At 44.2% G+C, this 16,156-nt stretch overlaps 1 protein-coding gene across 1 annotated transcript in view; it reads right to left on the bottom strand.

The window, feature by feature from the left end:
- The window catches only part of LOC144488247 (BICD family-like cargo adapter 1), a 65,567-nt gene extending 51,592 nt beyond the window's left edge, over positions 1 to 13,975 (bottom strand). The window contains exon 1 of the mRNA XM_078206281.1: positions 13,873 to 13,975. The gene's annotated coding sequence lies outside the window, so the exon portion shown is untranslated. The remainder of the gene's footprint in view (positions 1 to 13,872) is intronic.
- Positions 13,976 to 16,156: the final 2,181 nt, after the last annotated feature.

The following is a 16,156-nucleotide window of genomic DNA, read 5'->3' as shown; positions in this document are numbered from 1 at the left end:
GGTAATCAGACTGCATGTCAGCACAATTTATGGCACTGTTATTCTCCCACATTCACAAATTACTTAAAGCAACTTAAACTAAAGAAAGACAGGGAAATCTGGTGCTTGGTCTCAGTGTTTCTGTATTACAAGGAATGGAAAATAACAGTCAGCTTGCAGATCAGTGACTAGGTGTCTATTTCCACAAATGATGAAATATAGACAAATCGGAAGTGAGGGAATGAATGGGCCCCATAGCATGGAAGACAAGACATTTTGTTAACTTCACAGTAACAAAGTGTTGAAAATCAGTACATAATTATTTCTTAGTCTAAATCTTTACATGTTGCCTGTATAACATTACCTTCAGGAGAGTCAGTAACCAGAGGGACACAGGTTGAAGATAATCAGCAAAAAAAACAGAGGGGGAGACAGAATCACAGATTACTACAGTGCAGAAGAGGCCCTTCGGCCCATCAAGTCTGCACCGATACATGAAATGCCCTGACCTGCACATCTAATCCCACTTGCCAGCACTTGGCCCATAGCCTTGAATGTTATGGCCAAGTACTCATCCAGGTACTTTTTAAAATTGTGAGGCATCCCACCTCCAACACCCTCCCAGGCAGTGCATTCCAGACCATCACCACCCTGAGTAAAAATGTCTTTCCTCAAACCCCCCCCCTCAACCTCCTGCCACTCACTTTTAACTTGTGTTCCCTTGAAACTGACCCTTTAACTATGGGGAACAGCTGCTCCCTATTCACCCTGTCCATGCCCCTCATAATCTTGAACACCTCAATCAGGTTGCCCCTCAGTCTTCTCTGCTCCAACGAAAACAACCCAAGCCTATCCAACCTTTCTTCATAACTTCCATCCCAGGCAGCATCCTGGTGAATCTCCTCTGCACCCCCTCCAATGCATTCACGTCCTTCCTATAATGTGGCAACCAGAACTGCACACAGTACTCCAGCTGTGGCCCCACCAAAGTTCTATACAACTCCATCATGACCTTTCTGCTTTTGTAATCTACACCCTGATTGATAAAGACAAGTGTGCCATATGCTTTTTTCACCACCCTATTAACCTGCCTTTCCACCTTCAGAGGTCTATGGACAAACATGCCAAGGTCCTTTTGTTCTTCGGAGCTTCCCAGTGTCAGACCTTTCATAGTATACTTGTCGAATTACTTCTTCCAAAGTGCATCACCTCACACTTTTCAGGGTTAAATTCCATCTGCTACTTATCCGCCCATCTGGCCATCTCGTCTATATCTTCCTGTGACCCAAGGCACTCAACCTCACTTAACTATCCGGTCAATCTTTGTGTCATCGGCAAACTTACTGATCCTACCACGCACAGTCAACTATGTAATTTATATAAATGACAAACAAGAGGGGGTCCAGCACGGATCCGTGTGGTGAGTTGTTGTTGTTATTTGGAACTTGAAACTCGCAGCCTTAAAGGGCGATGGAAGCAGATTCAATTGCACCTTCTAAAAAGGAGGAATTGGATAAAGGGGAAGACGTGACAGGACTATGGGGGAAAAGAGCTGAGGGAGGGTAGTGGTACTAATTGGATAGCTCTTTCAAAGAGCAGGCACAATGGGCTGACTTCCTTCTGGGCTGCAAGAACCTCTCCATGTTATGACTTTAACAGACAAACAAGAACTTCAGCTGACATAGACACCTAATTGTCAGGGCAAGGATTATAACATACCCTTTCCCAACAGAAATGTTTTGTTTGATGATGTTTCTTGTAATCTCTCAATCTATTCTTTACTCCCTCATTATTTTTCTCCTCTGCTGAAGTATATTTATGTACAGCCTTTTACTTTGCAATACCTTATCCAAATGGCCATTCTTTATATTGGAACATTGAGTATCTGCAGGCTGTTTGACCTGTTCTCCTCTCGCTCAGAGGCACCAACAGGTAGTTACAGTATCAAGATGATCAGCCAACACAGCAAGCTGGGTGAAACCTGTGGCCCCAAAGCGGTGTGTGTCTTGCAACCTTTTAAACATTTCTGGTACCATTTTAACTGCTGGAGGATGATTAATTAGCTTGCAGTGTTTGAAGATGAGAGACACCTTGTTGCATGATTAATGAGGTGTTTTGAAATAACTGCACTCATTGGTTTAATGAATTGGCAGCTAAGGATCACCAACGGTATAATCCTTCATGAAGAACAACAAAACATACAAGTAGTTGGACACTGAAAGATTTGCTAAAAGGGGGGAAATGGAGCCCAACGCCTGAACTCGATCCATTGATTGGGGAAAACCATGCATAAGGAGACATCATCTTTCAATGAAAGTTAGGCCATTTAGGAGGAAAAGAAGCAAGAAGCTTTTTAAAAAAAAAAAGTTTATAGAAATCTGCATCAAGCTGTGAATGTTGGATCAAGTGAAGCTTTCACGACAGATTTATTTTGTTCAGTAAGGATATCAAGAGACTGGGAGCAATGGCATGGAATCGAGGTCGAGTTCAGCCATGATCTAATTGAACGGAGGAGAATGGAGGCTCGAAAGGTTGAATATCCTATCTGTGTTTCCAATCGTAATGTTTCCACAATCATAAGGATGAGCAATATCTACACACTATTGCTTTCACTGCGTTTCCCTAGGTGAATGATGATCAAACTGCAATAATTCCAGTTGTGATAAGGATGTGCTGATCTCAATAAACTGCCTTGAGATAGGTGGAACACTGACCTCTTCCCAGCATCCCAGCTGTGGTGGCACACAGCTCTATCGATCATTCCCAATGAGGACATACAATCACCTATTGATTTGAATGTAAATTTTCATTATTAGATGACCTGTAGTTCATCAGCTAGCTCAGCATTACAACATGACCTATTTATGAATGTTCAGTCAAAGCAGTGGGATATATTAATTATAACTTTAACATATTAAAATCATCAGCCACTACAACAAAGCAATCAGCCTTCTCACTACAACTTTCATATCTGCCCACACAGTCCTATACGTTCCCAAAACTCTTGAAAGCTACTCTCCAGAACCTTACAGCATTACTAAACACCGTGCCATGTCTGGAATACCACACCAGTTGAGCCTGCTTTGGATGTACTAAATTGTGCATGTGACATTAATTCCAGGACAGAGCCTCTTCCTGGATCCCAGTGGATGGGTTTCCAATTCACTCTTCGACTTGTCAGTTTGCAGACAATGATGTGTAAGGTCCTTGTAAGCAGAACAGAAGCCCCACCAATTCAGCATGCGTTTGAAGGGAATGAGATGCATCCTTAATGAAGCAAAGCGATGTGATCTGTTTCATACAAGGGAGATTAAAAGAAAGGAACATCCATTTTATTCAAGGAGATCCTAACCAATTAAAGGTGAGTTACAGAGTGACAAATGTGGAAAATTTAATATTTTGCAGAGATCTGTAGGTAGTTGGGTAACCACTGAGAAGACATCAGTAATATTTTCCGATTAAAGGACTCCTATTTTTAAAAGACGCTGCAAACATCCAAAATGAACTGCTTTGAAGTTAACCAAAAATATCAATAATTACTTAAGTCAGCCTTAATAAAGCAATAAAAACTACAGAATAACAATATAGATAAGTGTTGAAGCAAAAAAACAAACTTTATCAGTTGATGCCCAAAAGATGAAAGGGCGCTGTACTGACTCATTGCAGTTCTTCATGAACTGCATTTCGAGGCATGGGGGTAGGGCTGAACACTTGAGGCTTTGTGGGTGTTTATACAGAAACTTTTCTCAAGAGATTAAAAATGTGAAGTTGAGTCACTGACATACAGTTCAACATTTTTTTTCCAAGAACCAAAATAGTGCCAGAGTGTGGCGACTTCTTGCAAGCTGTGCCCAGCATACCTTCTAATCCTATCTTTTATTCTTGTTCCATGCTTCTAAAACTTTATTCTAACTCTTTCATTAAACTGATCTTTCTCTCCACCCTAGCTATGACTGTAACACTACATTCTGTATCCTCTCCTTTCCTTCCCTATGGACGATATGCTTTGTCTGTATAGCGTGCAAGAAACAATACTTTTCACTGTTTACTAATGCACATGATAATAAATTAAATCAAATGTACAGAATAAAAATGCTTGTTTATTTACATTCTTTTTTGTTCCATAACTTACTGCTATTCCTTACGTAAGGGAGCATTATGGACAAACAAATCCAAAAGTTAAATTTGGCAGTGTTAGTTGTAAGTTAATTATATCGTAAGGATACACAGGTGAAGGACATTTGTTTGAGTACATTGAGCACCTGCTCACTAGCCTGCTCCTGGGCCTGGCCAAATTGGCCACTAACAGGTCCAGGCAGCGAGCTGTTGAGGGGGTTGTTCACCCTGACTGTCTGCCACTTTACTGAGGCTACCTTCACGGCTGGCTGACCTTGGAAAGGGAGCATGTGCTGTCCACCAGCATGCTTCGGGCCTTCCACGATCAGTGGGCACTGAGGGGACTGGGGTCCATTATCCCCCCTGGAATTGACACTTTGGTTTGAATCTGCAAGTTTCCTTTGAAGTTTTGATATCTTTTTGTGACAGGCCCTCACAGGGGCCAACACCCTCCTCTTAATTTTATTTATTGATTTTTTTTCTTGATTCATCAAAAGAGCATAAATAGGAACACGAGGTGTCCACTGGTATGCTTTCACAGCACACCACCAGTCCCCAGAATGAAATGTTAATTTGATTTGCTAAGTTTCCTTTTGGATTTTTGTTAACAGTGCCCCTTTATGTGGCGATCACGTTAATTTATATGTCAATCTGTTTAATTGATATACACAAAAGAATATAAATAGGCAATAGCTGTGACATTGTCTCTGAGCTCTTCCCTCACAGCCAAAGTCAATTAACTCTCTTAGTGAAGGAAAGCTCTATGTCTTGCTTTTGACTTCAATTAACAGGTAAGGCCTCCACATTCATGGGATTTGATGCGCAATCTCACACTCCCATCCCACCTCCTCACAAACGTTAAGGCCCGCGGATGAACTGGCTCCCAACTACATACACTCCCTAGATTAATCAATAATTTGAGATGAGCCCCCCCCCATTTCTGAACTAGCAGTAGCCAAGGGAGAGAAAATAATCACAACCGCTGTTCCACTTTGATAATTAAAAGGTCGTCAATAGGAAGGATTTAATTTTCAGAACATTGCACTTCATAAGCGGAGAACCAATCATAACAATTGCTTTTCTGAGTATTTGTATAGCGTGTATATACTTACCAGTATTCTGTAGCAAAGAAGAGCCCGAGGATGGCTTGAATATAAAAGTACACGGGCCTGAAATATTAGTGTAACAATGTGGCCTCAATGAATTTTCATTTTAAGTTTTATTTTAGAAAGTCCAGCCAGCTACCTGGGGAATGGTGGTTAGTCACAAATCATAGACTGGAGTGAAAATGCCTCCTGGCAGCTTTTAACCATCTACACAAGCAGTGAAGTGCTGGCAGACAGACAGATAGAAGAGTGCAACAGCTCATTACAAACCTTTAGAAATCACAGTTTGCACTTGCAAGCATCTCTCCTCCAGGGTGGCAAGTGGCATCCGTCACTCTACGATTTCTCTGACGTTCTCCTGCACAGCATTCCTCTGAGCAACACAACTTAGTTCCACACATGCAGCTCTCTCCAGGCACTTCCCCAAATTGCCATCTAAACGATCAAGGATCATACTTCTACCCCCACCCCAATCTTAATGCCATCTTGAATCCGACCCAGACAATCATCCTCCACAAACAGTCTCATTCCATCTTCAATGCAGCTTCCATTCTCACATGGGTAGCTCTCTGCTTCCTCTCACTGAAGAAGAGGGCACCCAACTCCAGGCAGAGACAGAAAGCCCAGAGTGAACCTGGGCACCCTGACTCAACTGCAGATGGGCACCTCTCACATAGCTGGTCATATCACACTGCCACTCGGCATTTAGCAGTCACTGATATTGAATTTAAATCACCGCCAAGTGTCATGGTATGCATTTTGTGGAGGTTAAATCTTTTCTCATCAGCATAAACACATGCCAATGATCTCCTGCAGATTCTTCAAGGGGGATGGAGGAGCTGCTGTGGGAGGAGGCCAAAGGAGGAGGACGAGCACTCTGAGAAAGCACTGTCACATGACTGATGTGCACCCTCCACCAACTCAAATTCACTCGACTTGGTGAGTCTGCATTAGATCATTAGGTTGTCACACAGTGAGGTGCACATCTCATGGAGAAAAACCTCACCTTGCTGGTTCAATGAAATGCAGCAAAATGCTCTCCAGTTCTTGGCTCGCAGAGAAATGTGGCTGGACCAGCAGAAAGATGGAGAAAGGACACAGGGCACTGGGGACTCTGCTCACTCCTCATTCCCCCCTGTTCCCAATGGGGCAGACTGACAGGGTCCTCTACAGCTCCAACACCCAGAGGGTGTCCATCTCAGCTATCAGAGCAGGGAAACGTGCACTCTGCCTCCAGGCCAGCTGAAGCTACAGCGATCACACCACATCAGAGTGGTGGTTAGTCCAGACTAAAAGAAAGCAGGTGAGAAAGATTTATGAGGGGATTCACTTGGTTGTGCATTATCAAGTCAATGGTACTATTTTAATATTCCGTTCAATGAATGAATCATTTTATCCGAATTCCGCATTCTCCTGGTCTATATTTAGTATATTCAAGTGGCCCCATCCACTCAAACAACAGTCTTCAGGTGAATGGCCTGACCAGGTTTTATGACTGAATGTGACTTTCGGATTATGGACTATTGGAATGAATTATGGCGGGGCCGGGGAGGGGAACGGGCTGGGCAATGGGCGGGGCCGGGGAACGGGCTGGGCAATGGGCGGGGCCAGGGAGGGGAACGGGCTGGGCAATGGGCGGGGCCAGGGAACGGGCTGGGCTATGGGCGGGGCCGGGGAGGGGAACGGGCTGGGCAATGGGCGGGGCCAGGGAGGGGAACGGGCTGGGCAATGGGCGGGGCCGGGGAGGGGAACGGGCTGGGCAATGGGCGGGGCCGGGGAGGGGAACGGGCTGGGCAATGGGCGGGGCCGGGGAGGGGAACGGGCTGGGCAATGGGCGGGGCCGGGGAGGGGAACGGGCTGGGCAATGGGCGGGGCCAGGGAGTGGGTGGGTGGAGATATGGGGTGGGAATTTCACACATGACTTCAGACAGCACTGTTAGATCTCTCACACTCAGAGGTAAGCATGCCAAGGCCATCGCAGCTTCTCTTGTCAGTCAGGGAAGTGACTGTAGCTACATTGGCCACAACAAACTCAGACATTATTCACTTCCTTCTTCTTCTGCAGCTCCTCTCCTTTCTACAGTGCGATGCTGTGCAACACACAACAGGTTACAACCATTTGGGTGGGGCTGTTTGGGGAGAATCCACCTTCCTGTGCCCCTTCACAAATCATTCCTCCCTCAGCCACCTCCTCCCCGTATGTTACTTATGTTACAGAGCAAGTGAAACTCAAAAACCGCCCTCAGACCCGTGAAGGGTCATGTTATTTCCTGTGGCAAGCCAAAACCTCCAAATTGCTGCACAACTAACTGCAGTGTTTTCAACAAGCATTGCCTGAACACAAAGAAATCATTAACACCAAAGCTGCAACTTGAGTGGCATATTATATATAACCCCAGAACAGGACTTGCTTCACAATGCTTACTGATTGAGTATTGAATAAGAAATATGCTGTTTGTACATGTATTGAACTTTTTTATTATCCCAGCATCAGTCCAATCACATTAATTACACCATAATTTCACATTTTCGATGTCTTTGGGCAGACGCACCTGTGTACGTCTCCATTTCACTCTCTCGGTGTTGAGTTACACAGGAGGTGGCCAATGTGCTTGGCTATTAACTGCACTACACTGTACAAATTCATTTTACAACCAGTCATGAAGGATATATGGCCAGCACCCCTCATCCCCACGGAGGAACTCAGTACCTAAACTGAGATCCACAAGCTCCATTGAGGGACTTGTTTCGAATAAGAGCTACATACCCCAAAAATAGAACCTGGAGCTACAGATCCCAAAGACAGAGCCAGTGCCTCTGGGGGCGATCGATGAGGGGGTCCTGCTGCCACTCTGCACTGGGATCAGCGACAGAGGGAGGCCAGCGATCAGGGCCAGGCATCGAGGCAGGCCCAGACACAGCCATCGGGGGGGGGGGGGGGGGGGGGGGGGTGATCGCACAGCCAGCAATGGGGGTTGCTGTGCTGGCCAGCAATTGGGAGGCCGGCAGTGCGGGACTATTGCACACGCGCCGATCATAGCGTTGCCAGATTGGCACATGTGCAGTGGCCCGCTCAGCGCTGTGCTGCCGGCCTCTCCAGCGGGAATAGGCCCTGCCCCTTGATTTTTCACATGAATTATGTTAATACTTTGTGCAGTGCAGAGTGTGGGAGATTCATTTTGAAACTCCCACTGAAAAAACCAGAGGGATTTCCCCCAGTTTTTACACATATTCGACACTTAGAATTTTTTGGGGAGAATTGCTCCCAGTATTTTTCAGTCAGTTAGGTTCGAATGAATAGTAACAGTGCAGCATAAATTCATGTAGACAGATACACTGAAGTATCATTTGTCAGAGATTCAATGGCAATAAATAAATGCATTCTATAGCAATTTCTTTCCCAAGATAACACATTAAAATTTTCAGGTGAAATGCAGAAAACAAGCACTCCCTTAATTTGGCTAACCTCGTCACAAAGCTTCAAGAAAGCAGACTGGAAGAAGCCCTGGGCTTGGAGAAAACCCCGTAAACTACCAAAATTCCCAAAATCTGTTTCTGTTTTTTCCTCAGTCGGGTGTTTTAAAAACAAAACAATTATTTTCTCAGCTTCAAGAATTTCACACTTCATTGTTCAAACCCCTCGTGATCCACACAAGCAGAGGAATAATAGACAAACTGGCTCCCCAGTCCTGAACTATCACAAAATATGGGGGACCGAAACTCATTATACTAGAAGAGATGTTACTAATCACCTCCTCTGGACCGAGGAGAAAGAATGAAATTCTGGCCAGAAGCACAGAGGCAGAAATTGATTGTTGAGTTATTAACCATGAAAAGACCATGTCACATAACCCAAGCCTCTTGCCTTTTGGATGCTTTTAATATTACATCTTTGGGCTTCACAGCCAGTCTGCTGTTTTAATATCCAACTGCAGAGCCACAAAGAAGCAGGTTCCTCCTGGCAGAACAACAACCTACCCATCAAACCTGGCTTTGCTGAAAGATTTCTTACCATCACCTACAGAACTGACACAGCCTTTGCATACCCATGTTATCTTGTGGTATCAGCACCAACCGAATAGCAAGTCCTACAAATCCAGTCTTCAGCCAGCTCAAATGCCTACGTTAGAGAATTCTTCACTGGACTCTGACTTTGATCTCTGTAACTCACGTGAACTAATGTTCATTTTCTGTGAACACTCCTTCCTGGCTTTTGAATGTGGAAAATAAACTAAGCTTCTGAGGTCATCCTAACTGGAGTTTGCTGTGGATTATTAGTGAATTGGATCACTAAAAAACTGTGGAATGAGAAACGTGCTGCTCTATGTTTAAAAACAAATTCAAACCACCTTCTGCTTACAGACAGATAGTAAGAGGAAATCAGTGCAGTTAGACACTGTCTCCTGTCTATAACAATTTCCTTTAATTCTCTTTGACTCTCAGATCTCCCTGCCTGAGGAAATTAAATATGTTGCAATAATAACTCTTGCGGTTCCCAAACAGGACAATGAAGAACATGTCCTGATTGCTGTGAAGACTCTCAGTCCACCGTCAGCTTTTATGGATGGCGACAAAAGTAAAGCATTTTTGCTTTAAGATTTTTCTTGCCACTCAATTTTTAACTCAATCATGGAAATTAAGAAGTTAAAAGCCAGTTTGTGCTCTCACAAACTATATATAATGTTTTGAAGATTCAGTACATCTCTCAGACAGCTCATCTGAGGGATGTAGCCTGTTCACCACGCCCCCCGCCCACCCCCCTCCCCCCTCCACCGGATGCAGCAGGACATTTAAATTGACGCTTACTTCAGTGGGACCATAATTTCCCACCAGGCGGGAATCCTGGTCCCTGTAACTATCCTGGGGATATTTACTGGATAGACGTTGCTCAAAGCAACATATTTTATTTGGAGCTTTTGAAGACATGGTGTTGAAATTCTGAAGCATATGAGTGGAGGTGGATGAGTCAAACACGCAACGAGAAAAGAGAAGAATCATTTAGTATGAAGACTGATTATTGTGGCACAGATTTTAGGAACATAGGAGCAGGAGTAGGCCATTCAGCCTGCTCTGTGGTTCAATAAGATTGCGGTTAACGATCCATCTCAATGTCTTTTTCCCCCCACTCTATCCCCAAATTCGTTTGTCATTTGATATTCAGAAATCTATCAATCTCTACTTTAAACATCCTTAATGACTGAGCTTCCACATTCCCCTAGGGTAGAGTATTCCAAAGATTCACAACCCGCAGAGTAAAAATATTTATCCTCAGTTCTAAGTGGCTTCCCACTTATTGTGAAAATGTGCCCCCTGGTTCTAGACTCCCCAACCAAGGGAAATATCTCATCTGCATTCACCCTGTCTATTCCTTTAAGTATTTTCTAGATTTCAATTAGATCACATCTCATTCTTCAAAACTCTAGAGAATACAATCCCAGTTTCCCCAATCTCTCTTCATAGGACTGTGGGGAGATGCTGGCATAGTGATATTGTCGCTGGGCTAATAATCCTTTCGAGAAGGAAATCTGCTATCCTTACCTGGTCTGGCCTACATGTGACTCCAGACCCACAGCAATGTGCTTGAATCTAAGTGTCCTCATGGAGGGGCAGTAAGTGCTGGCCCAGCCAGCAACACCCATGTACAAATACAAAAAAGTCCCAGCATCACAAGTCCAGCAACCCTCTTTGCACTCCCTCAATGACAATATCATTCCTAAGGTAAGGGAACCAAAACTGCACTCAATACTCCAGGTACACTCTAACCAAGGTTCTATACAATTGAACTAAATTTCACTAATCCTGTACTCAAATCCTCTTGCAATAAAGGTTAACATACCATTAGGATTCCTAGCTGCCCATTGCATGCTAGCTTTCAGTGATTTACTGACAAGGACACCCAGGTCCCTTTGTACATCTACACTTTCTAATCTCTCACCACTTAAGAAAAACGCTACACATCTGTGCCTCCTACCAAAGTGGATAACCTCACATTTTTCAACATTATATTCCATCTACCGCAGAGCTGCCATTTAGACTACATCTTCAGCAACATTGGGGGCGAGGGGGAGCAGAAGGTGATCATAGAAATCATAGAATCATAGAAACCCTACAGTGCAGAAGGAGGCCATTCGGCCCATCGAGTCTGCACCGACCACAATCCCACCCAGGCCCTACCCCCCCACATATTTTACCCGCTAATCCCTCTAACCTACGCATCTCAGGGGCAATTTTAACCTGGCCAATCAACCTAACCCGCACATCTTTGGACTGTGGGAGGAAACCGGAGCACCCGGAGGAAACCCACGCAAACACGAGGAGAATGTGCAAACTCCACACAGACAGTGACCCGAGCCGGGAATCGAACCCAGGACCCTGGAGCTGTGAAGCAGCAGTGCTAACCACTGTGCTACCGTGCCGCCCATATGGGGAAAGTCAGTTGGTGAAATGGAACACGAACGCACCCACGCACGTGCACACGCGCAAACAAAATAATAAAAGTAAAATAACGGTAGTAAACAACAAGGAACTGCGAGCGGCACGGTGGCACAATGGTTAGCATTCCTGCCTCACAGTGCCAGGGACCCACGTTCGATTCCCGGCTTGGGTCACTGGGTGGAGTTTGCACATTCTCCCTGTGTCTGCGTGGGTTTCCTCCGGGTGCTCCGGTTTCCTCTCTCAGTCCAAAGATAGGTTAGGTGGATTGACCATGCTAAATTGTCCCTTGGTGTCAGAGAGACTAGCTAGGGTAAATGCATGGGGTTATGAGGATAGGGCCTGGGTGGGATTGTGGTCGGTGCAGACTCGATGGGCCAAATAGCCTCCTTCTGCACTGTACAATTCTATGAAGCATGAAGGATTTGAGATCCAGGACTAGTCTACTCAGAAGGAACTGGACCTATTTATTCAGCTTTAACTAGTGACCTGAATTTGTGATGATGCTTTTATTCTGCACTCAGCTAAATCTAGCACACAGTTATCAAATCGATGTTTATCATCGTCAACCTCCATACCACCCTCTCCCTCATATGCGCTGACAGCTCTTTATGATCCTTGATTCGATGGAGTCCTGAAAATGACAGATGTAACATAAAGTATTAAATTCACCTATTTCACGCTCATAGCCAGACTGAATGCTAATCAGGATTATACCTGCAACAGCAACTTTATTTCATTGGTATAGGACAGATGGTGCAGAGCAGTGACAAATCACAGTAATAACGAGGTGACTAACCATTTTGATTAGAGTAAAATTTACCGTAGATCTACAGGAAAACCATTACAGGAGGGGGGCACGGTTCAGTTGTTGTGGATTCCTCCAGGAACCGCTCAGAATTTCAGGCATGAAGATTTTTAAAGAGCGCCGTGTAATAATTAATTTCCGACAAGCCGGCAATTAATAAAAATCCAATATTTGGATCACCAATGTACTGTGCCACATAATGGTGGGATGCAGGCATGCTGCCTACAATTCTCTGTTTCGAGTTACAGCAAAGAGGCTAGGGACCAGAATAGTAAGGCTACAAGAGTTAGATTGTATTGAGTAGCAAATTAAAGCACCAGGAATACATGCCAATAGTGATTCGTCACAGGGATTTCACCAATTAAGGATCCTACCCAAAGCATTAACCTGCCTTTCAGACATTGACCACGCTCTATATTCCAATTACTATATTTATTACAGGTGTCCAACAGAGATTTTGTTTTACATCTTTTCTTAAATAAAGGTACGCTGCTTTCATTTCACTCAAACGCGTCTCCACTTTGGTACGTCATTTGCAGGGCCAGTAGGCACGTAGCAGAGGGTTGCTGCTGGTTGGGAATAGAGTTACATTGAGTGTGAAATAAGCAGCGTTTGATTGTTTGAAATGGAACTTAAACGTGAAATGTAGCAGGTTAATAAGTGCTGTCGAATTTGCTGCAGTAACAGGTGTAATGCTGTCCCTGCAATGTCAGCCGGAGCTGGTGTTGGAGCCCATTTACCATTTAAAGAACTGATGAAAAACAATCTCATTTAGAGCAGAGAGCAGCACAAACCAGCGATCACTGATAACATGCCCGTATATTCAGTGACTCAGCCATTTTATATTCTGCAAGTTGATTGAGTAGCCCTGCTTCCATGGTAACAGCAAGTACAACAGCCCATCTGTGTTGGATTCATACCTTCTTAATCTCAACAAAATGAAATACTCTATGTATGCAACACTAAAAGCAGATTTCACCACATCAAAATCCCTTACCCATTACATACAATACTCACCCTCCCTGTGCGCCATTTTGGCATATTGTTTTCGTACCCTCAATTTACTGCCTTCATCAACTCCACTCCACTGGTAAGTCCCTTGCCAACATATTTTTGAACCTTTGCAAATGCACAAACATATACCTCAGTAGCAAGTGCCATCATCAACAATCATTCTGTGCCATTCCACATATACCATTGCACCTTTGCCAATGTCCATCATGACCTCCTATGTGCCACACTACCAATAAAAGCACCCCTAACACTTCAGAGGTACACACCTTCTCCAGTCACTGCATAGCTACAACATTTCAATATGGAATAATAGATAAAGCATTGCATTTGTGCTAAAGCAAATTTGATCTGTTGTAAGGTATTAGTGAAGAAGCCTGAACCTCACTCAACTCCTTCCTCCAGTGTCAAAAGGCTTACCCTGGTGAGCTGTTCCAAGAGGCGTTGGTTCTGTTCAGAGAGTTCCCTCAAGGCTCTTACTTTCTCTTTGTTTGCCTCACGTAACTGGACCTGGTGTCTCTCCAAGTCATCTTGCAGCTGCTTCAGATCACTCTCCAGCTCAGCGACACGGCCTTCCCATTCACCCTCACGGTTCTCGAATCGTCTCCGCAACTCGTGCTTCTCTTGCTCCAGATGCTGATGAGAGAGACAGAGAGGCAGGAAAACAGCAGTTATCTTTTTAGAAAAACAAAGAATTAAGGAACTTATGGGGAAAAAACAATAAACACTAACAATCCATGAAACCATATATAGGAGTTGCATTCATGCACGAAGCTCATTGTCGGAGGATGCAAAAATATACATAAGGTGCGATTTGTACATCAGATTTTAGGGCATGTACAAGGCTCAAATTAGCCAATAAAAAAGGAAAAACAGTACTCAATGCTGTATCCTGCTGTTCAGGTATATGGGTATATTAATCAGTGATCAAAATAAACACCTTTACTGTTTCTCGTTTTGATGCAAGTTACCTTCCAATAGCGATTTGAAAATTGTTGGCAACTTTCCAAACCAGCTAATGAATTTAGCTGACACCTCTAAATGCCATCAATCTTTCCACACTGGTTATCTGACTGTACCACTTGATAATGTCTGTCGAGTTTACAGGGACATGTGATAGCTAACTCAACAGAAACTTGCATTTATATAACACCTTTAAAGTTCCAAGGTGCCTCATAGCAGCATTAGAAAACAAATACTTGGCACAAAGCCCCACAAGGAGATAACAGGGCAGATGACCAATAGCTTGGTCAAAGAGCTGGATTTTTAGAAGGATGTCTTAAAGGAGGAAAGTTAGGAATTGGGATGGAGGTTGAGGGATTCCAGAGTTTAGGGCATCAGCAGCAGAAGCTGCCGATGGAGCAAGGCCACGGAAGAATATGATGTACAAGGATAAGAATTTTATAACCGGAGTGTTCTAGGGCAGGAGCCATTGTGGGTCAGCAAACACTGGTGTAAAGAGCGAACAGAACTTGGTACATTTTAGGATACAGGCAGCAGTGTTTCAGATGTCCCCAAGTTTATGGAGGATGGAAAATGAGATGCAAAGTTACACAGGGTAGAATGCAGTCCCAGCCAGTCCCACGACTAACAGTTTTCAGGTAAGGATGATGTGATCAATAGTATCAAAGGGTTGAAACGGATGAGAGAAGATAATTCCGTTTTGTCCAATATCACATGGCTTGGTAAGAGGAGCTTCCATATTGTAGCAGAGGTGGAACCTGATCGGAGTGATTGAAATGGGGAAAATTAGTGCAGATTTGGGAGGTGGTCAAGAACTCTGGAGATGAAAGGCAAGTTTGAGATGGGGTGGTAATCTGCAAGAACAGAAGGGTCAAGGGCTGATTTTATTTTGAAATCAGGGGTCCTGGTGGCAGAACTTGGGGGAAGAGAACTGTTAACACTACCAGCTAATGAGAGAGCCAGAAGGGAAGTTAGGTGATCAGTTAAGTGAGAACAGGGTCAAATGAAGATAGATCATGGACAAGATGAGCTCAGAGAGGGGAAATGGGGAGGAATCAAAAAGATGAGAGTTCAGGTCCAGGTAATGGGAAAACCAGAGAGGAGGTTTGGCTCAGTGGGCTAGGAGAAAGAGAGCACAACAGAGAGGCAGCTGATGGAGGTGTCTTAATCTTAGTGACGAAGAAAATCAAGAGCTCCTCACACTTGTTGGATACAGGTATGAAGGTGAGTCAGCCACATTGCTGTGGATCTGGACTCACATGTAGGCCAGATCAGGTAGGGACGGCAGATTTCCTTCCCTAAAGGACATTAGTGAACCAGATGGGTTTTTCTGACAATCAGCAATGGTTCCATGGTCATCAGTAGATTCTTAATCCCAGATATTTTTTATTAAATTCAAATTCCGTGGTGGGATTCGAACCCAGGTCCCCAGAACATTAGCTGAGTTTCTGGATTAATAGTCCAGCAATAATACCACTGGGCCATTGCCTCCCCTTGCAGAATTTCTTTTCCATGGGATGTGGGCTTCGCTGGAGAGGCCAGCATTTGTGGGCCATCCCCAATTGCCCTTGAACTGTCTTGCTAGGCAGAGGGCAGTTGAGAGTAAACCACATACTGAGAGTCTGGAGTCACATGCAGGCCAGACCACGTAAGGACAGCAGATTTCCTTCCCTAAAAGGACATTCATGAAGTAGATGGGTTTTTAGGACAATCGATGATAGTTTCAAGGTCAACATTAATG

Source organism: Mustelus asterias, unplaced genomic scaffold (assembly GCF_964213995.1).
Source record: "Mustelus asterias unplaced genomic scaffold, sMusAst1.hap1.1 HAP1_SCAFFOLD_1408, whole genome shotgun sequence".
In the NCBI taxonomy this organism is placed as follows: domain Eukaryota; kingdom Metazoa; phylum Chordata; class Chondrichthyes; order Carcharhiniformes; family Triakidae; genus Mustelus; species Mustelus asterias.
Note: the sequence above shows the minus strand (reverse complement) of the source record. Positions and strands in the feature narration are given on the sequence as shown.